The sequence below is a fragment of the Nothobranchius furzeri genome, chromosome 10 (genome assembly GCF_043380555.1).
Source record: "Nothobranchius furzeri strain GRZ-AD chromosome 10, NfurGRZ-RIMD1, whole genome shotgun sequence".
Lineage (NCBI taxonomy): Eukaryota > Metazoa > Chordata > Actinopteri > Cyprinodontiformes > Nothobranchiidae > Nothobranchius > Nothobranchius furzeri.
In genome coordinates, this window is record NC_091750.1 from 57,940,016 (window position 1) to 57,966,861 (window position 26,846).

General features: G+C 38.9%; 2 long non-coding RNA genes across 2 annotated transcripts; one reads left to right on the forward strand and one right to left on the reverse strand.

The window, feature by feature from the left end:
• Positions 1-910: 910 nt before the first annotated feature.
• LOC139072112 (uncharacterized) lies at positions 911-1,611 on the reverse strand. The gene is made up of 2 exons (XR_011521720.1): positions 1,487-1,611; positions 911-1,195 (listed from the first exon to the last, which is right to left on the reverse strand). It is a non-coding gene; the product is annotated as an uncharacterized lncRNA (long non-coding RNA).
• Positions 1,612-6,630: 5,019 nt separating this feature from the next.
• Positions 6,631-7,471, forward strand: LOC139072113 (uncharacterized). The gene is made up of 2 exons (XR_011521721.1): positions 6,631-6,770; positions 6,991-7,471. It is a non-coding gene; the product is annotated as an uncharacterized lncRNA (long non-coding RNA).
• Positions 7,472-26,846: the final 19,375 nt, after the last annotated feature.

Below are 26,846 nucleotides of genomic sequence, written 5' to 3' on the forward strand. Positions count from 1 at the left end.
GTATACTTATAAGTTTACTTGTAGTGTACTTCTGATATAATTGAGTATACTTTTCTCCTTGGAAGTGTACTTAAAAGTAACAATATAAGTTTACTTGTAGTGTACTCCTGATATAGTTGAGTATACTTTTCTTCTTGAAAGTATACTTATAAGTTTACTTGTAGTGTACTTCTGATATAATTGAGTATACTTTTCTCTTTGAAAGTATACTTAAAGTAACCTCACAAGTGTACTTGGAGTGTACTTCAGATATAATTGAGTATACTTTTCTCCTTGAAAGTATACTTATAAGTTTACTTGAAGTGTACTTCTGATATAATTGAGTATACTTTTCTCCTTGGAAGTATACTTATAAGTTTACTTGTAGTGTACTTCTGATATAATCGAGTATACTTTTCTCCTTGGAAGTATACTTAAAAGTAACAATATAAGTTTACTTGTAGTGTACTCCTGATATAGTTGAGTATACTTTTCTCATTGAAAGTATACTTAAAAGTAACAGTATAAGTTTTCTTCTAATAAAATTGAGTAAACTTTTGCCCTTGAAAGTATACTTAAAAATAAACTTTAAGTAACATTATAAGTTTACTTGTAGTGTACTTCTGAAATAATTGAGTATACTTTTCTCTTTGAATGTATACTTAAAATTATACTTAAAGTAATAATATATGTTTACTTGTAGTGTACTTCTTATATAATTGAGTATACTTACAGTTTTGAAAGTACACTTTACAGTAAACTTGACGTAATATTCTTTTAGTACATTTAAGTATCTCTATTTTTCTATAAACACATACTGCAAGTAACATTTAACATCTGCTATTTGCTTACTACCAATACATTTAATTTCCACTATTTACTGATACTTCGTCTTTATGCAGAGATAAAAAAATTAAATAAAATAGCTAAGTCATGTTGTTTAAATTTATTAAACAGAGAGAATTAGAACAGAACAAAAACAGACCTGTTTACCAGGATTAATCAAAGATGAGAACGCAAACTGTTCTGAACATGACGCGTTAATTCTGTCCATTTTGAAAGACTTTTTAAAAATGCCTTTAAAAAATCAGTCCATTTTATGGATCCACTTGCTTGGTTGTTGATGCCTTTTTGAAGTTTTCATTGTTGCATTTCTTTCGTATTATTTTTCTTACATCTTGAACGCGCAGAGATGGAAACTTCAACTGAGCATGCCCTGTGAAAAATGGCCATGTATTTTTTCTAACATTTTTTAAATATGTAAGCACAATGTTTCAAAGGAAATATTGACATGAGTTTAGTAATCAACAAACAAATTTGCTAAGTACATAAATAAAAACGGGGTGCAATAATATCGCATACCGCAATATTGAGCTGCCCTGACTCATCGCAGGGGGAATTCCTCAACCGCGACAGCCCTAATCTGTATACATATATACAAACATACATATATAGTCATGTTATTTAGGATGCGCCATCAAAAATGCAGATTGTGAGAATTACTCACCAGTGGTCTCACTTGTATGAACCTCTTGGGGGTCAACAGCAGCATGCCATCAATCTTGTGTGCAGAGAGTGGGGTTGGATCATTGAAGTCTGACTGCAGATTCATAGACAGGCTTCCCGGTGTGGCTGACAGCTCATAGGAATGCACATCTACACCAGGAAGCATAATCAGTAGAGAAAACAAACATTGTGAATCACAAGGTAGATCTGTGTTAGTCTGCAAAATTTAGGCAGTCCTCCACTATATATGAAGCTAAATCATCTAAATTATATATATATGTGTGTGTGTGTGTGTGTGTGAGGAGATTCAAGTGTAATTTGACTTATCCACACAAAGCTAAAAACATAACATTTGAAGAAAAGAATCTGGAGTAACAGTGTACAGTAAGGACAAAATTACAACACTAAAATACTGTGAAATTAATAGAAACAGCGTTCTGCGGTTTGTTGGTCTCTCTTCCGTTAGACCAAGCACGGGTACGGAGTAGATGGAGTTAAACACCTTTTAAGTTGACAGAACGTGGAGACAAATGATCAGAAGTCCATTCACTGTTTCGCCGCTCATGAGGGGGAGAGTCTCTGCAGCAAGTCCCGCGACCTGCTCTTGCCAGATGCTTCGGACAGACTCTCCCCGTTCTGCTGAAAACGGCTGATTTTTATTGAAGATTACAGGAATGTTACATACGTAGTTTGCCATACACACACGTAATTCTGCCATCTGCACCTGCAGACGCACGTCAGCTAATAGCCTTGTTAATGAAAGACCAATTCATCCCAAGGACATGCAACCTTGAGATGATCAGGACACATCCTGCAACATCCTTTGCTAACAAAGACAGTTGTTCTTGTATTGAGGAACTGAAGGAAGGAACGCTTTCACTCCCTTATGCAGCTGTTCAGCTTGAGCAGAAAGGCACAGAGAGGTTTTCGATATTATAACAAGATTCCATGAAAAGGCATATAATAATGTATTTATGATAATATATAAGGAGCATAAGTGAGAGATACATATTTGTTCATATAAAAGAGCTTATAATAATATATGAAAGAGCTTATATGAGAGATATATATTTTCAATCCCCCTTTTGAACTCTTTTAAGAGTTCAATAAAGATATAAGAAATCAAAACAATAACACCAAATTCCATCAAAAAGAATCCAATAAGCAAAGTTTTAAAATACAAATACAAACAATCAATCAGGTTACATTTACTCATCTTTCTAGCAGTAAACTAATACAAAAAACATGATCATACTTTCAACTGAACATGTTACAACATGTATGGATCGCATGCAACTCCATATGAGGGCGAAAAACCCTAATTATCATATGTTTATAGGGAAAATTCCCCCATGTCCCCCCATTTGTCATATCCAATTTTGGGGCGAACACCTGTTGGCATAGAGTGTGCATGCCTAGGACATCAATGATCAAAAGAAATAAAAACAACACAATCAAAAAACTCATAGAAATAAACAGTTTAAGGGATTGTTACAGAAATCACTCAATATTCTCACACTCTAATAACATCTTCTTCATCATGAGAGTCATCACTTTCATCAGAGGGTTCCCCTCCCAAATAGATTTTAGGATTGGCTAGTAACAAGGGCATCTGGATAATTGGGTCAGCAGGTGGAGGGTGTAAAATATTACCCTTGTAAAATAAATGAGGGTGTTAAATAGAACCTTTGTAGAATGTTCATAGGGTGGTTACTTCTTCCCCCTGTTGAGGTCCCTTCACTGGCTCCAGGCAGCTGCAGGGGGTGATGATGTCAAGATTCTCGTCCTGCAGGATGTGGTGGCAGCTTGGCATGCTACCTCGTCCCGCAGAATTGGTAGCTTGGCACGCTACTGCAGTCAGCTACTTCTCTTCCTGGTTTTTGGATCCTTTTTCTGGTTAGGCAGATGTCAGCTGCTTCTCGTCCTGGTCCTTGGGTACTTTTTCTGGTCAGGCAGATGTCGGCTGCTTCTCTTCCAGGTTAGGCTCCTCCCGTCCAGCCGGACAGCGTGTGATGTCCTCTCCGTGATCCTGTATGGCCCGGTCCACCTTGGTTCCGTCCACTTCCTTTTGGTGACTTTTAGCAGGACCCAGACGCCTGGCACCGAAGGCGAAGTATCTTCGTGTGCGTGGTTTTGGTCCAATGAAGGCTTTCTCGGCTTGTGCAGTCCTTGATCTCGGCAGATAGTTGGTAGGAAGATTCACACTCCGGCCGGACCAGAAGTTCCCCGGACCGATCGCCTAGGGATTAGAGGTTATGCACAAAAATGTCCTAGCTCTTACTGACCCTAGCCTCTGATACCTTCAACATCAGACACATACAGTTACGAACAGCAAGCGCAATTAAAGGTACAGTGACATCACGACATGGACACACAGACACACAAACACATACACATGCACATACACAGAGAGAGAGGGAGAGAGTAAGAATGTGTGTGGGAGAAAGAAATGTGTGGGATCCATTTTGCCACCAGCATCTCCACCTGTGTCACAGAGAAAAAATTGCAAAGAAATTAAAACATAAAGCAAACAACAATAATTCAATGAGTATAAATGATCAAACTAAAATATACAACCATGCATGGGTTTTATAACAGTTCCGGCAACACTGGAGAGGAAGCCTTGTATAATGAATACTTAAGATGTCCTTCATCAATTAGAGGTTATAGCCAAATTGTTTCAGGATCCTGAATTTGAATTTGAATTGGTTAATTTACTCAGAATAGTCCAATGTCTTTGTTGATGTTTCTCAAGGCTCGGCCATGCCCATATAGATAAATAAACAAACAAACAAGACAAACACAGTCAAACACACGGTCCATACACGTCTCTGTGCCCTCACACACCAAGCAAATGTCAGACTGAAGCGAAAGTGTGAAATACTTAACCTAACGCTAAATCAGTGGAAAGAAAAAATAAGACCTAAAGCGTGTAATCAAATTAATCCAACAAAACTTCCCATAACTGCCGTTCTAAACTCATGTTGCGGTGTGATCTCTCCAATTAAAAATTAGGACAACCACTTTTACTATCAATTCAACCAAATAGTTTCAGGTTGTCCCTTACCTAAACTACCTGTCTTTCTTACCTTCTTTCTTTCTTTCTTTCTTTCTTTTTTAGGAACACTACTCGCACAAGAAATCCTAAGAATTAATTCACTACTTAAAGTTAATTCATAAATAACGAAACTGCAGTTACAGGTTTGTTTGTGCATAGTATTGGTAATCAGCAGTTTTTTTCCTTATCTCCTCATCTAGAAGTGTTTCTGTGCTACTCCTCCATCTATAACACAAGTTAGTATCATCCTTAAAGCATCTGAAATTAAGCTGCATTGCTAAATCAATAACGTGATTTGTGCTAAGAAATACTCCCCTATCCTCTTCCTTTTTCCAGTGGCACTGAATGACAGATTTTAGATCAATTTAACGTTTTATGACTATTACGTTTCATTTAATTAATTTTGCTTTTTCTCTCTTATTTTTATCTATTTATTTATTTATGTTATTTACTTATTTATCATGCCATCCTGTGATGATAATCTTAAAGACTTTTTAGCCAATTGTCGTCAAAACGGCCATTTAAAAATATTATGTTAAAGATTTCACAAGATAAAAATGTGAACATAATTTTTATCGAATGAGGGGTACAATTATTCACTATTTTTGTGACATTATTTTCTACGTTAGAACTTACAGCTGATAGAAAAATATAGGATCAGCTAGGTTTGGCTAGATCTGTTGGGAAACTCAACGGAGCTGAAACAACACTGTTGTCTCGGATGAGATGTTCCATGAATCGTTTAGTCAGCTGGATGCCAAATTATTCATTTAATGTTTATTTTTATGCAATGAAAGGAATGGGATGGAACGTTACTATAAACTATCCGGAAATTTGCGCATGTTTGCTCGAAGGAGAGAACTGTTGAAGCCTAAAGCGTTCTCCTAGACTTATAAATAGACACCGTTTCCTTAACCAATGAAAATAAGTGATGACGCTGATGTATTCCGTTTTGAAAAGAAAATAAGGCTTTACTGCATGTCCGCTGCAGCTGAGAATCCTAGGACAATAAAGATTATATTGACGTCCAATGGTGAGTTGGGCTGAAATCCAGGTTACTAATCCTATTATTTATTTATTTATTGATATTATTATTATCTTTTTTTAGGCTAACTTTCTCAGTTAACTATGTTCTACAGTAGTTTAGTAAATTTTCCACAGTTCTGACATTTCATCAATTCAACTGGTTGTTGCCAAAAAGCCTTGTTCATTACCTGACTGCAGCAAGCACTCTTTTACTGGGTGTAACCATAGGAAACAGTCTCTTTTGAGCCTTTCTTTGTAAGTCCAGGATGACCACCGTCATTGATTAAAGTTCACATGTTAGCACACATGCTCCCCCTTTTGTACTTTGTTTCATCAGCAGCAGGGCAAATAAGTTTCTGCCTCTTTGTCCATCTTGTAGTGCTCCCCGTCTTTATGTTATGAGTCACAGCTTTTGGTGAGGGCTTCCAGGTTCTCTTTGGTGAGGGCTTCCAGGTTCTCTTTGTATAGAAGTCAGAGCCAAACATTCTTTGCAGCTGGTTGTGACAGGCCCACCCAGTAAAGTTCATGCCTCCACAATGCACAGCAAACGTTTTCCTTAAATATGTTGATTGAGTTGAAAGGACAGAACTTTCTCTTTCACAAATCAAAATCAACGAAGGTTTCTAATATTTAGTCAACTTTATTGACTCAAAGGTAAATCTAGACTATTTCCTATGCACAATTTTTCTGACTCGTCAAATCGGTTCTACACAGGTTTTAAACTTTAGGCACAATCTATCCCAAATGCAAGATCCCTCCTTTCATTTTTTATTTATCTATTTTATTTTGGGAAAATAACTACCAGTTTTTTACTCAAAACAGCCTAGTACAGTTTCTAGCCAGGTTACAGGAAATAATACTTAGTTTATCTGTTTTTTCATTATTCAGCGTCCCAAAATCCAGCCATTAACGTTAATGGTTCTTAAAGTTGAGGTAAGACAATTATTGGATTTTGTTTTATAGCAAGATTTAACAAATATTTTATTTCCTGACTGATTATTTGTTAATTTTATGGTTTTCATAAAGATGATCCTGAGAGGTTCAGAGCTGCTTTTCGCAGTACCCTGTGCTATTTTTAGACTGCGGGACTCCTGTGTGTAAAAGTGGGTGGAGTCAGGTCCCCAGGCTGAAACTCCAGTCATTCTCACTAAATCTGTCCGAGAGGAAGGATCTCCTGAATACCCTAACCAGAAGCCTTAAGGTACGTCCAAAACACCGAAAAATATCCTTTCTAAAGTCACAAATTGCTTAAAACTGCATGTTACACAGAAAAACTGTGAGAGCGAGGGAGTCCAGCTGACTCCACGGCCCATAATCAGACAAAATACTTCCTTTATAACCACGACCATACAACTTTTGTATTTTAAAGGATTTTCTTGTCCTCACACTAACGATAAATTCTTTTTCTATTGTTTCCACAGTCTCTCGAACTAAATAACCGTCTAGTAAAAACATGGACCGCACCCTGTTTCTCAAGCAGCTGCTCCCTCTATTAAAAACTGAGTCATTCAGAAGATCCAGCGAAAGCAGCTCATGCAAGAAGACACACATTCACTCATTCACAAGGCACAGAGACATTCTTTGTTTGTCACAGTCTCTTTTTATTATTATTATTATTTTTTTAAGGTAAGTCAGTTCGTCACTTATTTATTCTCTCTCTATATATATATAATATTTTAAGCACAGAATTTATTTAACACTGCACTGGTTATTTTCAGAATTTAATGCTTACTATGCTTTTAAGCAGGCCTTATGTAACATTAGAGCAAATCCAATTGCAATTTTTTTGAGAGCGCTCTGAGGAATAGTTTATATATTTATTTTCTGCAGATCTGTTTTGATTTTACTGTTTAGCAGCTATATGACTATATTTCTAAAATAAAGCTGTCATTTACATCCTTACTTGCGTTTCTTGGTGGTTTTTTCCCTTTTTTCATCTCCAGGTCACTTAACCCCCAGATCGGGGTCACTCACATGCTGCCCCACACACAAATGATTATCACGCTTCTACACTACATATGTATATATATGTATACACATATACATACATACACACATACATATGCATATGTTACTTTAAAAACCTTTTATTTATTAACTTATGGTGTTCTGTTCAAAGACTGATCAGAACAGGGTTGCAGAATTTGAATTTTGCGTAGCTCCAAACATTAATTTTAGCACTGCAGTGTAATTTACATATACGAGTTGCAACTTTTTAAAGCTCTTATTTATCTTATTTATTTATTTTCTGGTACCGCATCAGGCCTTCACACACACACCCAGCGCTGTACACTCACACACACACACATGGAGCTCCCAAAACTCTGCTCTGCATTCTGCACTCTCCTAGTGCTGCACTTTCAATCCAGAGCCGTAAGCAGCCTCTTGCTGCGCCTCACACACACAGGCTGAACTCAGCTTACACACACAGTGAAGCTTGTCTACAGCTGTGCCTTTTTTCTCTCGATTCTGCAGCCTTCACTTCCCAAATCTTTCTCCAGTTACCTCTACTGTTAACATCTACCCCTTTTTTCTTCATCGCCTCTTCCGCTGACTTTCTCAATAAAACCTTATTTCTCGTGGCTTCAACTGGGCTGCTTGTCATATTTAAACATTGCTCATTTTATGCAAAAACAGCCAAAAGCACGCAGAAATAGCCAAAAGCACTGCTCTCTTCACACAGAAGCAGTCAAAACATTTATCATCTTATGCAAAAACAGTTACCTCAGAACATTTTTCTCATCTCATGCAAAAGGTCCTTGACCTTAAAAATCCAGGGAGCTCTCTTTAGCCTCCCCTTCCCTTAACACAAAAACCAGGTCCTCGACCTGTGGACTTTTAGGGTTCCCACACCTATGGATCCAGCCAAGCTTTATATAACCTCGTTATATATTCTATCCGCTCGTCAGCAAATAGTGTGGTCAGCCACGACCTGGAAATGGAACTTTAGGGCTCCTCAGCCCTGGGTCACCATCCCTTCATCTGTACTATTTCCTTTTCTCATTTACTCATTAAACCATTACAAAAAATCCTCATTTCATTTCACCACTAAACCATTACAAAAAAATCTCTTATTCTCCCGCACTTGTCTCCACTTTCTTCTCCAACTATTATTTTAGGACCTCAGCTACTATGATTCTGGACACAAAGGCTTTGGATAAATCCAATGAGCAGATTTTAGATAATAGGCTCTGCTCACCTTGTTTTCCACCGCGGTGTTCTGTGCCAAGATCTGTTCGCTGGGTCAGTAGGTCGAATCATCCTCCAAAAACTCCTTTTTCTTCAAAAAGAAAAAATCCTGTTCGTGACGCCAAATTTGTTGGTCTCTCTTCCGTTAGACCAAGCACGGGTACGGAGTAGATGGAGTTAAACACCTTTTAAGTTGACAGAACGTGGAGACAAATGATCAGAAGTCCATTCACTGTTTCGCCGCTCATGAGGGGGAGAGTCTCTGCAGCAAGTCCCGCGACCTGCTCTTGCCAGATGCTTCGGACAGACTCTCCCCGTTCTGCTGAAAACGGCTGATTTTTATTGAAGATTACAGGAATGTTACATACGTAGTTTGCCATACACACACGTAATTCTGCCATCTGCACCTGCAGACGCACGTCAGCTAATAGCCTTGTTAATGAAAGACCAATTCATCCCAAGGACATGCAACCTTGAGATGATCAGGACACATCCTGCAACATCCTTTGCTAACAAAGACAGTTGTTCTTGTATTGAGGAACTGAAGGAAGGAACGCTTTCACTCCCTTATGCAGCTGTTCAGCTTGAGCAGAAAGGCACAGAGAGGTTTTCGATATTATAACAAGATTCCATGAAAAGGCATATAATAATGTATTTATGATAATATATAAGGAGCATAAGTGAGAGATACATATTTGTTCATATAAAAGAGCTTATAATAATATATGAAAGAGCTTATATGAGAGATATATATTTTCAGGTTCAAGATATGTGCAACTGAGCACTATTTAATTTGATGATAAAAACATTAACAAAATGTGTATGTCTATGCGTGTATTAAATAAAACTTTTCACAAAAACTGACAAACTCCCGCGAGCTAACTGAACTTACCGTTTTTTTTTTTTGTCCTCAGAACATCACCTTTTAAAAAAACTATGGAGGGGACAAAAATGGAGGGAAGGAGGGAACATAGCATGAGATACAGCACCGCTTCGTCTCTTGCAGTCACAATCCTCTTCTACGGTTAAAAAACCAGGCTGCTTGCAAAGCTATCGCACGGGTGCTACGGGGAAATAGTTTACAACACAGACTGATTTTTTCATCGCTGAACAAGAGACCACTGCTCATTTACTTTTAATAAGTGGACGTTTAAGTTTGACTTGGTGGCGCTGAGCTCCCGCTTTTATTTTTTTCTCAGAACGTCACGTTTAAAAAATTACGATGGAGGGCACAAAAATGGAGGGAATAAGTCTCTAGAAGTCTAATAAAAAAGTATCTAAAGTAATGCTAACCTTTAATAATGAGATAGCGCTGCTCATTTAATTTAATAAACGGACTTTAGTCGCACACAAAGTTAATAACACAGCTAACTCATGCAATGACTTAGCATATTAGCTTGCTACGTGGCCAACATTACTCACCATGTCCGTCTTAAAAACATTTACAACATTTAAGCAACTTTTATGGTGGCTACTTACATTTAGCTCAGTGGTGCAGAACCAGTGACTGTCAAGTGCAGATGCAGAACAGAAGCACGACCTCCGACGGTTAATGCACCTCCGACACTCGCTCTTCTTCTCTGTCTGCTGAGAAGCTTCGCCTTCGAGAGCTGACTGAGCAAATGCTACAAAATAAAAGCACTTCCTGTGCGTGTAATTTCACAATAATTCGTAATTTCATGCTTAATATGTTATTTAGGACAGACAGACAGAGTAGTTATTTCAAAATAAGGCAAAGTTTCAAGCAAGGATAAACTTTATATGGAGGAAGTGATTATGTTAAACAGAAAGGACATGTCAAAAAGGACTGATTTCAAAATATTTAAAGCTTTACAACAGGATTTGATTGTTAAGAATATGGATATTAAAGAAAAATGGGAACTGGAAGTGAACATAATGATAACAGATGAGGAATGGGAGGAAACACTTGAAGCAGGCCATAAACTAACTAATAGTCCGTCTTGGAGGGAATTTGAATGGAAGGTGAAGATGCATGCTTTAAAACTCCACTTATCATGTCTAAATAGTAATGTTTCAAATTTATGTTGGAGAAAATGCGGGCTAGTGGGAGACTTTTCACATACACTTTTGGACTGCCCTAAATTCATACCATTCTGGGAAGGTGTTAGGGAGAAATTGAAAGAACCTTGAAGGTGAAATTACAATTTAAGTTAAAATGGTTTGTACTGGGAATGCTGTACCAAAAATCATACACACATAATGGAGACATATGTAATCAGAATTCTGCTTATGACTGCCAAGAACTGTATTACAGTTTTATGGCTGGACACAGAACCCCCAAGGGTGGTACAGTGGAGAGACAGAGTTAGACAGGTCTACAAAATGGAACAAATTAATGCAAGACTATGACTGGGACTAGGGAAATTAGAAAAAATTTGGGAACCAATAAAACAAATGTTAGAAAGATAGTACTCTCATGTGAAAATTATTATTATTAATTTTTATTTTTTATTTATTTATGTATTTTTGTCTTTTGGGTGAGTTATTTAGCTAGATCAAAGTAAAATGTGGAATGTAGTAGAGAGCAGATAAGATGAATACAGAGAAAGCTTGTCAGAACTATATGTACTGATTGGTGATTTGGTTAAGTTGGATAGATCTTATGGCCACAAGGAAATTCAAACTTTGTTCAGGGAAACACTGCCCTGGAGAAGGGAAGAAGAAACTCAAATGCATCTCCATGTAAATGTTGTTGTTCTAATTCAAAAATAAAAAGTTCCAAATATATATATATATATATATACATACTTATATATAATATAAGTATATATATATATATACTTATATATATAATATATAAGTATATATATATATATATATATATATATATATATATATATATATATATATATATATATACTTATATATTATATATATAAGTATATATATATATATATATATATATATACTTAGATATTTATTATATTATATAAGTATATATATATATATTAAGTATACTTATACATTACTTGGTGAAATATACTTCTGATAGAGTCAAGTACAAGTATAGTCTAAATGTAAGTAAACTTTAATGTAAGTATGTATTAAAGTATACTTAGTAGTATTTAAAAAATGTACTCGGATAACTATACTTCTGATAAGTACATTGAAAGTAAACTTGGAAGTATACTGTATTCATTTTTAGTATACTTCAAGTATACTTCAGTGTACTTCTTTTTGGTAAGGGACAAGTGATAATGAAACCAGCAGGTTGTCCTTGAGACCAACAACAAACACTAATCAGTCAATCCTAGGTGGCAGTGAGGCAGCATAAGGAATCATAAAGGGAAGTGAACAAGGAGTGGACAGTAGATTGAGGGGCGGGTGCAGGGAGTGTGGTATATTATGATATTTGGGTGATCACCCCAACATTTCCTGAAAATCATGATTTTTGGTTGATCACTTGAAGCTTGATGCTTCAAACTACATGTAAATTTGATAAGTGCTGCTAATGTTCATCACACAGTTTTAAAAATCCTTTTAAAGATACACTTTTTATTCACTGTACATCTTTTTATTCTTTATTAAGGGACCTGCTGTGCCAGCTAGCAGGGTCGTTTTTGTTATGCACTGGGGAGATTTTAGTAAATGAACTGACATTAATCGCCTTTATTATTATTCTTCTGCGGACATTAAAGCGGCTCGAACGACAGCGTACACCCCCCACAAATTATACAAAAAAATGAGCGGCTCGGCTGTGGGAGGTATGCTATTACATTTCGAAGCGATTCAATTTACCATTGTGAAATAATAAGCAAAAGACTTCAAAAAAGTTTAAATATATATTACCAAATTGTAAAACAAATGCTTTCAAGGCATTTTAAAATGCAAACACTCCAATTGAACCAAATTATTAAACAAATGATTGAGTTCATTATTCCAATGAGTTGACTGTTTCTACGTAAGGAAACCCAGCTGATTGCTGCAAGTCACTGACTAGCTGAGTCAGTGACTTTGCAGCAATCCTTATACTAAGCAAGCGTGTAGCGACAGTGGAGAGAAAAACTCCCCTTTAACAGGAGGAAACCTCCTAAATGATTTCCCATAAGACATAGACAATAAGTTGAAAAACTATCGAACAACGATCAAACACGACTGTCTCTGACAGTGTGTCACTGAGAACTGAAGGTTTGGTAGCATCAGCTTGGATATATCACATGAGCACCTGTGGCCACGCCCCCTTATTGATGACACAAAGCAAAATTCTAAAAGGGCAAAGTCAAGGGAAAGGGCAAGGACGAGGCTGATGCTGCTTTGACAAGGCCCTTGTTGTTTTTCACCAGAGGATTATATCATTTTTTTGTTTCTTATGATCCAACCCAAACCCCCTGGTCAACAAACTAGAATCTTCTAGAAGTTCCAAAGCCAGATTTAAACAAAGAATGTTTTGATGATGTTTCTATGAATAAAATCACTAGCATTAATGTTTGCATTACTGTTAGATGACACATGTGAAACTAAATGATTTCAATGTTCGTGTGCATATTGATCTAAAAGAACAAGCATGATGAGGTCTGCATACACACTGAAATCCCTTCAGTTTCAGCCTAGTGCTGCTCTCATTGGCTGGAGCAGCAAAAACTGGCTTCCTAAAGTGTTTTGTTTTGTACCCTTGATAAACTTAACTTTTCCTATGTGCCTTTGCTTTTTTTTCCACAGTGATGAACAGAAGTTTGGTCTACTTCAGCTGCTAATGAGAATACAACGGGGAGAAAGAAGAGACGTGTTGTCCTTCTGGCCAGAGCCAAAGACATTCAAGCTAATCAAGATTAAAAAATGCAGTGAAGAAGTATTCCACTTTTTTCATTGTGTGATGTTTGGAACTGTATTAGATTTGTTCTGCTATTGCTCTCTTACTCTGTACCCTCTCCTCATTATTCATCTTGTCTATCTTTGCCCTCATTTTTCAACGTTCTGCCCTTTTCAAATCAGGTTTACTTTAAATGAATTGATTGATGCTGATAAGCCATCAGAGTAACTGATGAAAAGGAGGAACCTGAGAGACTCAGCATTCCCTCTGAGCACAAAACTATTTTTTTTATAACATCCAGTTTCTTGTTCTGGCTGCAATTTTTGTATTTTTCAGGCAAGGGTGTATCCCAAACTCTGATTATTATTGATTAGAAATTATTATGCAAAGTTCAGGTGACGGTTGATATAGTACACAATATTTTTCCATGTACACATTCATCCATGAAAACTAATATTAACTCTAACAATGTTGTGTTTTTATGCTGGAAACCATAATTTAAAACCAAACTTTTAATTATCAGTTTGCATATTTGTTGAAACAGAACAATCCTTCCTGCATTTGACTTGTGCATCTCCTGAGAAATACGCAGCCAGCAGAGATTATGTTACAAGAAATAAAACTCAGTTATATTAGTATGAAACTTCGCCAGTCCTTTAGCTGGAATTTGTGTCTGAGACTTACAGACTTTCATCAAAGGGGCATTATGGAAGTTTGACAGCCAAAACATGTATAGAAATAATTAATTTCTTCTTCATACATTCTCCTGCAATGCCCTGGTCCTGTAGAATGAGCCCTGGCATTTTTACTGTGATTGCCTATTTTTCTGTAAAATCACAGAAAAAGGCTGCTTCATGCGCGTTCACGCTCAAGCATAGCCCGTAGCATTTGCTATCGGTAGCTTTAGCAGCAGAGAGTGAGGTAGTGCCACCTCAGCGACTTTGTCGCTGTTCCTAACGCCTAGTGATGAACCTAGCTACATTTCTGAGGACCCTTAGCTACTTTTCTTCTAGATATTTCCTGCAAATTAGCAACAAAATAGCCATTTTCGCTCCGAACCGTTCTTTGAACGTTGTTTCAGCTGTCATTAAGGATATAAATATTACAGATACAGATGATCTTGTGGGCTGCTTTAGCTCACTTAGTAAGATGAAGGACTTCCATGTGGGAGATCTGGGGTTGAATCTAGATGTGAACAAAATTTATTTAGTGTTTATTTTTTACATTAATGGTATATTTTTTTTACAGTAAGATGCCCAAATTTTTTATTTGAGACTCGCTGAACGCCATTGAATTCACAGATAAAAAAGATGTGGGTTCAACTTTCATTTTGGACCAATTTTTCAAGCAAGGGAAGGGCATGATCTGAGCATGCAGGAAGACTGACCCATCATAAACCTTTGTCGGCTGTGCTGAAGAGAAAGGACCAATTTATTTAATTAATTAGCTGCGTGTTCTCCTGTCCTCTGTCCTCCGGGCCACACACACACACAGGACTGTCTCAGCTGTTATTTTCGTTAAGGAGTGTGCACGTACAGCATGCGCGCCACGTGCACGAGCCTACTATTGAAGCTGCCGTTACGCTTTTGGCCTGAGGGGCAATCGCGAGCAAAATTCAAAACTCCGTAAAGTCCCTTTAAAGGATTCTTTGGAAAATGTTTAAACTGACCACTCTAATTTTCAGAATTGCACTGATTCAATGAAACTTATACCTAAAAAACAAACACTCATTCAACCATTAAATTCTTGGGAGAATTTAGAGCCTCCAGTTAACCTGACATGCATGTTTTTGGACTGTGGTACTTAACCACAGTACTCGGAAAAAACTCGGAAACTCACAGATAAATAGTGAGAAAATGCTAACTCTGGGCAGAGAGGCTTTACCTGCAACCGTATCCTGTTAAGCAGCATCGCTACCATCTGCGCCACCATGCAGCAATAAGTCAGATAATGTTTCAAATAAGATCAATGTTTTTGCCTCAAGACTTTTTATTAGTAAATCTTACTTCACACTGGAAGTATCAGCGGTGCAGAACGGCATCAGAACGTCACAGCTTCAAATAGAATCCATTAGAGTTTATGGGGGTGATGCAAACCAGCCACGATGCGGAAATTTTTAGGCGCATTCCAGAAGCAACTCGCCACACAGCTAAAGACAGGATAAGGTTCTATTTGTGCTGCGAGCTGCTTCTGGGACACGTCCATTTCTGCAGTTATTATAGGGCTGGACAGGAAATCACATACGGTTTCTGTATAAAATCTCTGGTAATTTACAAAATAAGACTATTGCAGCAATGTGATATCAAATCTATGTAGATTATGTCAAAACATGACTTAACAGCATCGTTTCAGAAGTGCAGCATTGCATTTTTATGGCTTAAATCCTGGCAGTGGGGAGAAACAACATTATATATCACATCAACGATATCAAACATGGTTTCCTTGCTTTTGGTTTAGTGATGGATGGCACAAACAGTGACTTTTAAAGTCTCAAAGAATTTTGCGATCTTGCAAGTCCACCGAGGAGCACGGCAGAGAAGCCGCTCCTCAGCTGAGATTCTCCCGGTGTGTACGGGCACGCAGCAAAACTCGCAAGTAAACCAGTTCTTGCCATTCTCTGCATTAATCTCCGTACATTGCTGCCAGTCCAAGTTAATAATTTCATAAGATTAGGGTGTGAAACACCTGGATGGTCTGGGTAGGAGATTTGGAATTGTTCTGAAAAAAGGTGTGAGTTACACACACTTTGCACTTTTTATTACAATTTTACAGCCATGAGATTAAAAAATACCAGGCAGCCCTGTTGTAATTATGGTCATAAGAGGGTTATTAAGACGGTGATGCACAAACAGGAAGTGATTGATAGTCATTCCACAGCGTGGTAAGATGGCGCCGGTGTGCATGGCTTGCCGTCTGTCACTACCAGTGTTTTGTTTGGTTGTTTTTATTTTATTGACTATTGTAGGAAATGCCAACTCTCTCTTGGTATATGATCGCCTAACCCTACTGGATCTCCGACCTTCTGTCAAAAGCTGGATAAAATGGAACCAAGCTGGACATAAAACTCTGCCCCCGCTAATATCGGAGATCCCGGCTCACCTGTGCCGTGTTCCAGATCCACCACCCCGGCATAAGTGCCGTCGCCGGGGTCGCCGGGCCGGCTTCCTGGTGAAGATGAAAGCTTCTTTAGGCTATTCTCACAAGCCCTTATTTAGAAAACAAGGAGCGGTGCCAAACATCTGCTTCTCTCGGCGATCGTTGGATCCTGTCTGTGCCTGGCTGGTACCTGTCTTCGGCCTGGATGGGACGTCCCAGCCTCGAAAACCCTGCTCTCCTCGTCCCCGCCGGCGTGGTGTGAATCCGCAAAACCTGCGGCCTCTGTGTCGGGCTTCTATGGCGGCTAGCGACGGGGACCCGCCGCTTACTGCCAGGTTTGGCCTGGTAAATGCTAGGTCGCTAGCGAATAAAACATTTATTTTGAAGGATTTTTTTACATCCCGAGGACTGGATTTTCTCTGTGTCTGCGAGACGTGGCTGAGCGCCGGTGAGTGCAGCATCTTCTCAGATCTTCTACCTGGCGATTGCTGCTATTTTAATGCCCCGCGTTTGTTGGGCCGAGGAGGAGGAATAGCCACTATTTTTAAAAGTCATTTTAGATGTAAACAGCTACCAACCCCGTCGCTTACCAGCTTTGAACTGTCTGTGTTTGAGCTGGGCTGCTCTCACACAGTGTTGTGTGCGGTGGTTTATCGGCCTCCTAAATACAATAAGGACTTTTTGGATGATTTTGCTGATTTTTTGGCTGAATTCATGCCAAAATATGATCGTATTCTTATTGTTGGGGATTTTAATATTCACGTGTGTTGCCCTGATATGCCCATGGCGAGGGGCTTTTTAAACCTTATTGATTCGTTTAATCTGGTGCAATGTGTGGCAGGTCCCACACATGAACGTGGACACACACTTGATCTTGTTTTATCTCATGGCTTCCCTAGTTTTAACATAGAGATTTGTGATGCTGTGTTTTCTGACCACAGTCCTGTGTTGTTTGAAGTTCCTCTTGTATGTGCCTCAGTTAAACCTCGCGCTGTTGCTCAGTGCAGACGTGTTTTTAACTCCTCCACTGCTGAGCACTTTTCAACAGTCTTTAACCAGATTTGTCAGATCCCGGATTTTTTATGCAGCCAGACTGATGATCTGAGCTCTTGGTTTTATTCCACCTGTCGGACTGCTTTGGACACTGTGGCTCCATTAAAAACCAGGCGGCCTAAAACCAAATGTGAGCCCTGGCTGAACGAAATGACCCGAGCTGTCAGACGCGACTGCCGTCGAGCTGAACGCAAATGGAAAAAGGACAAACTACAGGTGTCATTTCAGATGCTGAAGGACTGTTGGCGTCAATATCAAAGAACTGTGAAAGAGGCCAAAAGAAAACACTTTTCGGACATTATTTTGTCTAACTGCCACAACCCGCGTGTGTTATTCAAAACTATTAACTCTGTTCTTAGTGCACCATATGCTGACTCTATTGAGCCCTCATTAGAAGCATGTGAAAATTTGTTACTCTTCTTTATTGAGAAGGTCTCCTCCACCAGGGCTCAAATCTGTCCTTGTGCTCATGACCCCTCAGTCGTTGTTTCCTGCTCTGCTGTCTTTGACAGGTTTGAGCCTGTGACTCTGTCATCTCTACAGGAGACTGTTGGTCATCTTAAGCCTGCAGGGTCTCCAAATGATGCTGTTCCTCCTCGACTTTTAAAAGAGGTGATACCTACAGTTGGTCCTCTGGTTCTTGAGCTGGTAAACCATAGTCTGAGGTCAGGCGTTGTCCCTAAAGATTTTAAACATGCAGTAGTCAAACCCCTGATTAAAAAACCTGCTCTTGATCCGCAGGATCTTGCGAATTACAGGCCTATCTCCAAACTACCGTTTCTTTCTAAAATTCTTGAAAAGGTAGTTCATAGCCAAATATTGGCCTTCCTGGAAAAGCAAAATGTATTAGAGGTTTTCCAATCTGGTTTTAAACCCTTTCACAGCACTGAATCAGCCCTTTTAAAAGTTTTTAATGACATATACTTAGCTACTGATGCTGGGGACTGTGTTGTTCTTGTGCTTTTAGATTTGACAGCTGCTTTTGATACTGTGGATCATGCTGTTTTATTCTCTCGTTTAGAGCACTGGGTGGGCATTAGCGGCACAGCTCTGGAGTGGTTCAGGTCCTATTTGGCGGGGCGAACTTTTTGTGTCAGTCTCGGTGACTATGTGTCGTCCTCCGCTCCGCTCTTGTGTGGTGTCCCGCAGGGCTCAGTTCTAGGCCCCCTCCTCTTCTCTTTGTATCTTCTTCCTCTCGGTTCTATATTGAGAAAGCATGGCATTGCCTTCCACTTGTATGCTGACGACTGTCAGATCTATGTCCCTCTAAAGAAAAAAGGCAGAAACCTCATACAGCCATTACTACAGTGTCTTGACGACATAAAGGCTTGGATGTCTGTGAATTTTTTAAAATTCAATGATAAAAAGACTGAGGTGATGATTTTTGGTAGTCCTACTGAGACACCCAATGTGTTTGTAGATTCCTTGGCCCAGTTTGTTAAACCAACTGTCACCAACTTGGGGGTCAAAGTGGACTGTGATCTGAAGTTTGAACATCAGATTAAGGCGGTGGTAAAATCTGGCTTCTTTCACCTCAGGCAGCTGGCAAAAATAAAGCCAATTCTTTCACGGCAGCACTTTGAGACAGTGATCCACGCCTTTGTAACCACTCGGCTGGATTACTGTAACGCACTCTACATTGGGGTCAGTGCATCATGTATTAGTCAGCTACAGAGAGTGCAAAATGCCGCAGCTCGTCTTTTAACTGGCACTCGAAAGTTTGAGCACATTTCCCCTGTTTTAGCTTCACTTCACTGGCTGCCCATTTCTTTTAGGATTCATTTTAAAATTCTTTTATTTGCTTTTAAAGGTCTTCATGGCCTTGCCCCCTCTTATCTCTCTGATCTGATACAGCCTTACACTCCCTCCCGCTCTCTCAGGTCTGCTGATCAGCTGCTCCTGATTGTACCCAGGACTAAGCGTAAATTTAGAGGAGATCGTGCTTTTGCTGTTGCAGCCCCAAAACTGTGGAACGAACTTCCTTTAGAGATAAGACAGGCCAGTTCCTTATCTGCTTTTAAGGCACTCCTGAAAACACACCTCTTTACCCTGGCTTTTAATACCTTGTGAGATGTTGGTTTCTATTTTTTATTTTATTTTAGCTGTTTTAGGTGATTCAAATGCGGTTTTATCAAGTTTTATCAAGTTTTTATTTTTAATATAGGGCTAGTTTAATTTTATGTATCATGTGTTTTATTTATCTTTGCTGTTTTCTTTCTAGTCAATTGTTTTAATGTACTTTCTGTACAGCACTTTGTTCCTGTGCTGGGTCTTGTAAAGTGCTTTATAAATAAACTGGATTGGATTGGATTCCACTCCAATCCAGTTGGTGGCGGTAATGCGCCAAATTATTGTTTTTTTTTTGTCAAGTGCCATAAGACCACAAATAATAAGAAGAAGAGAGGCGGGAGCGTTCGTAACAAACTCTAAGCGGTAGTCAAAACATTAAGCATGACATGGAGTTATCCTAGTGGCTCCAATAAGAGAAAGAAGCAGCATGCTTCATAAAAGCTTTTATTTTCACTTCTGAAAGTGACGCCGTTTTTCGATGTAAACATCAAGAGGAAACAGAAAGGAAAGACAATGGAAAATGTTTAAAGGGAGGAAAACATAGACCAAAATGGAATATAGAAAAAAAAAACTAAGGCTAAAGCACAGGAGCGCTGACAGGAAGAAGAAAGCAGAGCAAATATTGAAAGCGCTCAAAGGGAGGGAAATGCAGGAAAAAAAGAGGAGGACTAATATAAAGGGAAAATAACTCATGTCAGAAGAGGGGAGAGTTTGGCTGATCCAGTTAAAGGTAAGACTGTCGAAAATTTAGCGTAAGGGGCCCCATGTCTGTGTTCGCCTTGGGCCCCCAAATTGTTAAATCTGCCTCTGATTGTTTGAGTTGCAATACAAAACATTCACAAAAGGCTTGTACATTTGAAAGTTTGCTAATAAAACCATGATGCTTTCTTGGATTGCCTGCACATTTTGTGGCCCTTTTGTAAAAAGGACTTCTGTTGAATCTGTTCAACTGAACTTGCCCACCCAAAGTAATTTATGACTCACTTTGTGAAGTCTTCAGATAAGTACATAAGTTGTGAATGCAACACAAGCTATGAAGGCTACAAACATAGTAACTTAAAAAAAATCACATTTTACAGATGCCTGTATGCTCTGACATTATATCCTGCATGTGGCCTCTGACTGAAGACACTTGTTGAGTAGTCTTGTGTCTCTGTTTTTTCTCTAGCTGCCTCTTTACCTGATTGCTAGAAAAAAAAAACAGGCTAGAGGAGGAGGTGAGGGGAGCACCAGCATCTCCTGAAGTGATTTACAGAACAAAGGCGAACATTCACAAGTGATTAAGAATGCTAGGTGAAAACAACGGTGCCAAATGGCAGCTCTCTGGGAGTTCTAGTGTTAATGTGTGTTGCAAAGTATATGCATGGAGCACATCTTTGCTGCTTGTGCATTGGTAGTAGCTGTGTTGCTGTGTGCCCGTTCCAAATGACAGGGCAGTTCCTTGTGTCATATCGTTGTTATGCGCCAGCGCTTATACACCAGTCTACTGGCTCACGTGCACGCACTGAGGTCTGTGTTGCTGTCCCAAAAGAAGGAAGGCGCTCCAGAGATTAAAGAAAAAGTGCTGCTGTTATCATGCCAGACGTGATGCTGAATGTGTGTTTGTCTTTGCACAGGTGTACTAGAGGCGTGCATGTGTGAGTTTGAATGCCTGAATGTGTGTGCTGTCCTGTATCATAGCTTTGATTATTTGGGATGGCTGAAGGCTCACGTACAAAAGGAAGGCATTGACTTGTATTTCAATGTCATCACTCCTAAGAGCATACGTTATGCTGTTATCTGAAGTCAGCAGTGCTTGCGGATGTATTTGGCTAAATGTTCTTAAACTATTTAAGGGGAAAATAAAGTATTTGATAACTTGCGCACTCCACATGGGGGCTTTTTGGATTTAATCCTAGGATTATATTTAAGTCAACACGAGTTGTACAGATATTCTGATGAGAATAAGCATGCACTTCAGTTTACCTTAGTGGTCCTCTTCCTTCATAGTTTTACTCTGAAATTGTTTATTTCTTTCCTCTGACTAATTTTTTTGACAAAATACCCTCTTTATCTTGTGAGGCAGAATGTCCATTTCCATGCAAATCGGAGTTTGATGAAGGCAATTAAAAGCAAAATGGTGAATTGATGGAGAGGGCCTGGACTAAGGGGCTAAAGCTCGGAAAAACCGTCCCTTCAGGAAAGAGAAGCCTGCAGACAGGGACGCCAGGCAATTCATCAGAGGCTGAGAACGCTGTGATCCGAAGCAGCTGCGGGCATGCTAATGTTCTTCCCCCCACGGGATCTGTCACTCTTCTCCCTGATGTCAGAGCATGAGGTTACCAGTTGAATCTAATGAGGCAGATGTTCAGAGAAAATTGCTGAATTTTATTTTCATTTTGGCACTGCTGAACAATCTCCATTGTGACATTTGTAGACCACAATAGCATTTTAACTTTATTTATCCAGCATAGGGTGATTAATACTCAGCTCTCGATTTTCTCTGTTCTGTCACTATACCTGAAGCTCAAAAATGCATACTACAATGTATAACACATTTTTCAGGGGATTTATACTTTTTTTGTAAATATTTAAAAAATTCTATAATCACTTAGAAATAATGAATATTTTTTATACTTTTTTGCTACTGATTCAGGTGCAGAAAATCCCCCCAAACCCTTGCAAATATGCATTTCTAAATGTATATTTCCAAATTTCCCAGTGTACAAGGTTCCACCTAGCCTGGCAAGTCAGACTAATTAAATATGTTATTTAGTCTGGCAAGCAACGCTTCTTGGTCGAGGGTTGGGTTCTACCATTGTCTTTCAAACGATCTCAGCTTGCTAGAAAAAAGCAAGGGCTCCAAGGCACTCTCAAATAGAAACTGTTAAAAAGCCTTTATTGTAATGGCTAGGTCACACGTGGCCTTTTTAAAAACTTCAATGCGTTTCAGCAATGTAGCCTTCATCAAGGAGTCAAACAGTTCTCACGAGTAAGGAGAGGTTCTTACTAACTAAAACCACCAATCAGAAAGTTCCATATCACAGGTGTGTAAGACAGATGACAAGTGTCAGTAAATCTAATCACCGATCTCAGCATGCTACTGGACAACAAACAACATGATGTACTGACCGCAACAGATGTTGTTAAACAAGGCAGACCGCAGTTGAAGAAGGCAAAAATATGTCCTTTTTTCTAAATAAAGGACATAAATACATCTGTTTGCTCCTGATTCTAATAAAGCCCAAATAGTCCAAATTTGATGCACGTGACAGCGACTAGTCGATGACAGGCATAAAAAGTCACTACAGAGCGGTGAAGTCGACTAGTGACTAGTTCATACAACCCCTACTGCTCCCCAGAGTGTTCTGTAGCATAATCAGCATGTTCTCTTTGAACTTGATATCAAATTTTCGCCTCCTCTTCGTCTCTGCACCTGCCATGGTTAAAGTTACCCTCGCGGTCTATCACTGGCAAATCAAAAGTGAGACGGATGACACAACCGCCCCCCGTACTTGCTTGTTACCACATTCCACCCGGCCACAATAAAAAAAACGGCCATTATTCACCTCCGCCGACTCCGACACCAGCCAAAATATGATACCCGGCAGTTAATTAAATACAGGCTAATATTAGAGGATTTATGGTATTTTAAATTGATGGGCAATTTTGCAAATGTTGGCCAGTCAGTTTTGGAATGTTTTCCTTCAAATGTAATGTTGTATTTTGGTAGAGTTGGCTCGTCTGGATTTGTTGTCTGCATCCACAAGCATGCTATGTTTGCCCATTAACTTTGGATTCTTTGCACAGCCATGGAAATTTGAAGTAATGTATGAGTGGGGAAATCAAATAGTAATCAAATGGTTCAACCTTTCCCAATCAATGATAAGGTCAACTGCTGACATGTCTGCTTGTTAAAAGGCTTAACACAGACAAATACAACAGTTAATCCAGTTTCTCTCGTCTAAATTGTTCTTCATCAAAGAGAGCCCATGGGTGAAGGTTACATAGCCAAATGTCTAATGATGTGTAGACTAAATCAATCTATTTCCACTCAGCGCTGACTTAGAATAAGTGATTGGGGATTTCATTTACCGTCTGTTCTCCACATGTTCTACTAATGCATCAAAATGCTTTTAAACCAAATACAATCTCCAAAGCCTGATGTTTTTTCTATACATGATTGTCTTATTGATGCAAATAGAATGTTTCTAGACAAAATACAGTTGTTTGTGGGTGAAAACTCCAGCATAGACACATTTAAAGGGATATTTTGCAACTTTGTCATATTTTTAAATCATTTTCTTAAGCCAGTAAGTGCTAAGCTGACCCCTTACAGAGGGCACTCAGAACTCCACTGCCCTCTGTGACCAGAGTACCGCATTTGCAACTTCAGAGTGCTGGTCTGGTCTGTTGGATTTAGAAAAACAAAAACAGCTGACATCCTAGATGCTGCAGTCTGCTTCCAGCACATTTCCTGCATGTTTTTGATGACGAAGACAGCTGATTTGTTTAATTTAGTGATGGCAGATTAAGGTGTTAAAAAGATGAACGCACAGCAAGGACTCGAGGAGATAAGTTTTGCTTTCGGTTCAACTAAATGGACACTAGGAGGGTTTTAAAGAAAGCCACAACTGCCTAGTCTCCCTGAAAGAACAAATGTTGTGTGTTTGTATGTGAATTTAATAGTAGGAATGAGCAGGTTGTTGAGTTTTTGAGAAGGGTTTTGAGAATGGTGTCCAGTTCAAAAACATCTAGGTCTCATTTCTGCTTTTTGCCGATTCTATAGTTCTGTTTGTGCTTCAAGCTATGAATTTCAAAAGCTAAAGCCCGGGTTACAAAGCAGGAAAATCCATGCTGATTTTGGCCCTCTATTTCCCTTCCAATAATCTTTAGGATATACACGATTACATACCCAGCCAGCATGTCTAGCCCCACAAGGATTTATATGGGTGACAACTGGGTTCATCCACAGTTTCCATAGTGGCCTCACAGGGGTTTTCCCACATAGATTTTAACGGACCCATGAATGATTCAAACCATCTGGGTTCATCTGAAATCCCATGTAGGGCAAAACTCTTTGTGAGAAAACCCTTGTGGGGCCACCATGAGAACCATGGACAAATTCTGTTGACACCCATGTGGTTTGCCCATATATGGGGCCTACCTATCCATGCTAGCTTGGTAAGATAATCTTATCAGAGAATCCTGCCTTTTGTGGAGTCTTGCGAGTGCTCTCGAATGCTCAAAAGAATGTCAGGACTACCTCGTTCATTAATCAGGGCTTTCAAACTTGTTGGATTGTCTTGGTCAGATTTTTGGGGAGAAACAAATGCACTGTCTGTCGAATGTGATGTCAAGCCAATCAGAAAGCAAAGTGATGGAAATTTGCTAGACACTCCTCTTCCACCATGTTTGTTTACTTCAAAGTCACATTTTATCTCACAAGATTTACCATCTGAGTATAGGAAATGTGCTCGAGTCAAAGCAGTTCATGTGTAGAGTGTAGTATTTGGAGTTTCTGCCACAAGTGAAGCAGTTCAGGTTTCTTGGTGTCCTTTTGTTGACCATTGAGGACATGGACCAATACATACGGCTTTCAACAGCAGGGATGGGGGTTTATTCTTGTTCTTGTATGTTTAAAAGGTGCGAAACAGGAAGTAAACCCTCATCTTACTGGTCTATCTATGTTCCAACTCTCAACTACAGTCATATGATGTAGATCATGACCAAAAAAACAACTTTAATTATTTTCTTATGTGAAACTTTTCTTGCACTTCTACCCTTTTAAGGCTTTCTGTCACTGGGGGGAGACCCCGGAGCAAATCCAGACCTTGCTGGAGGGGTTTTATTTCTTCTCTACAGTGGGAAAACCTTGGGATTCCCCAAGAATAAAGTCCTTAGTTATAGGAAAGTCAACATGTTTAATGCATGACCTGACCTTGGACAATGGATACAAAATGGATGGATGTAAGAATACTGCAGCTTTGCTGCTGAAAACTCTTTAGAAGTTTACGTTAAATAGGGACTAGTTCCTATAATTTTTTAATTCAGCACTTTTAACCAATAAAACTCAAAGGAGTTCACAGTAAAATATAATAATTAAACAGCACAATTTTCTTTTTTTAGAATAAATTGAAATTTACTGAACTGGAATGAATAAATCTGCACTGGAGCAGTAGTAGCAGAATTAAAATTTTAATCTAATTATACTAGTTTTATTGGACCAAATAATTCGATTAGAATTACACACTTTTTTCTTTTTACTTTCCTCGAGGTATCATTAATTTTTTTATAACATTTTATAAAAATAAACAGCTGAATGAAATAAAACAATGTGAGGTCATTAAGAAAATACACCATTTTATAAAAGTAAAGCATTTCAGCCTGAATCTGGGCCCAAGGACACACTTATTCTTAAGGTCAACAGCTCTGTTCGTCTGTCAATGTTCACATTAGCATGTTGGCACTGCTGTGAATCGACCATTATGGTATTTTAGAGAAGTTTCAATCAGGTTTTAAGCAATACCACAGTACAGAGACTGCTCTATTAAGAATATTTAACAATATATATTTTAACTATTGATTCCGGTCAATCAGCTGTATTGAATCTTTTAGACTTAATGGCGGCTTTTGATACGGTGGACCATCAGATCCTTTTATCCCGCCTAGAGCATGACGTTGGCATCCGGGGCTCAGTATTGCAGTGGTTTAAGTCCTACCTGTCAGACATGACTTTTACAGTAAATATGGGGCAGTGTGGTTCGTCTCCAGAAAAACTTAGTTGTGGTGTCCCTCAAGGTTCAGTTTTGGGCCCGCTCTTGTTCTCGCTGTATATGTTGCCTCTTGGCGCCATCTTTCATAAGCATGGCATCTCATATCACTTCTTTGCGGACGATGTGCAGAAATATGTCCCACTACATTTTCGAAGGCCATCATTTGACAAATTACTGGATTGTCTAAAATATGTTAAAAACTGGCTACAATTGAACCTTCTCATTTTAAATGACAAAAAGATGGAAATTGTCATTTTTAGGGACCCTGGGCTGTTGCACGGGGTAAACAGTGTTTTTGGCCCTTTAGAATACTTTTGCGTGTCTCACGCAAGAAATCTGGGTT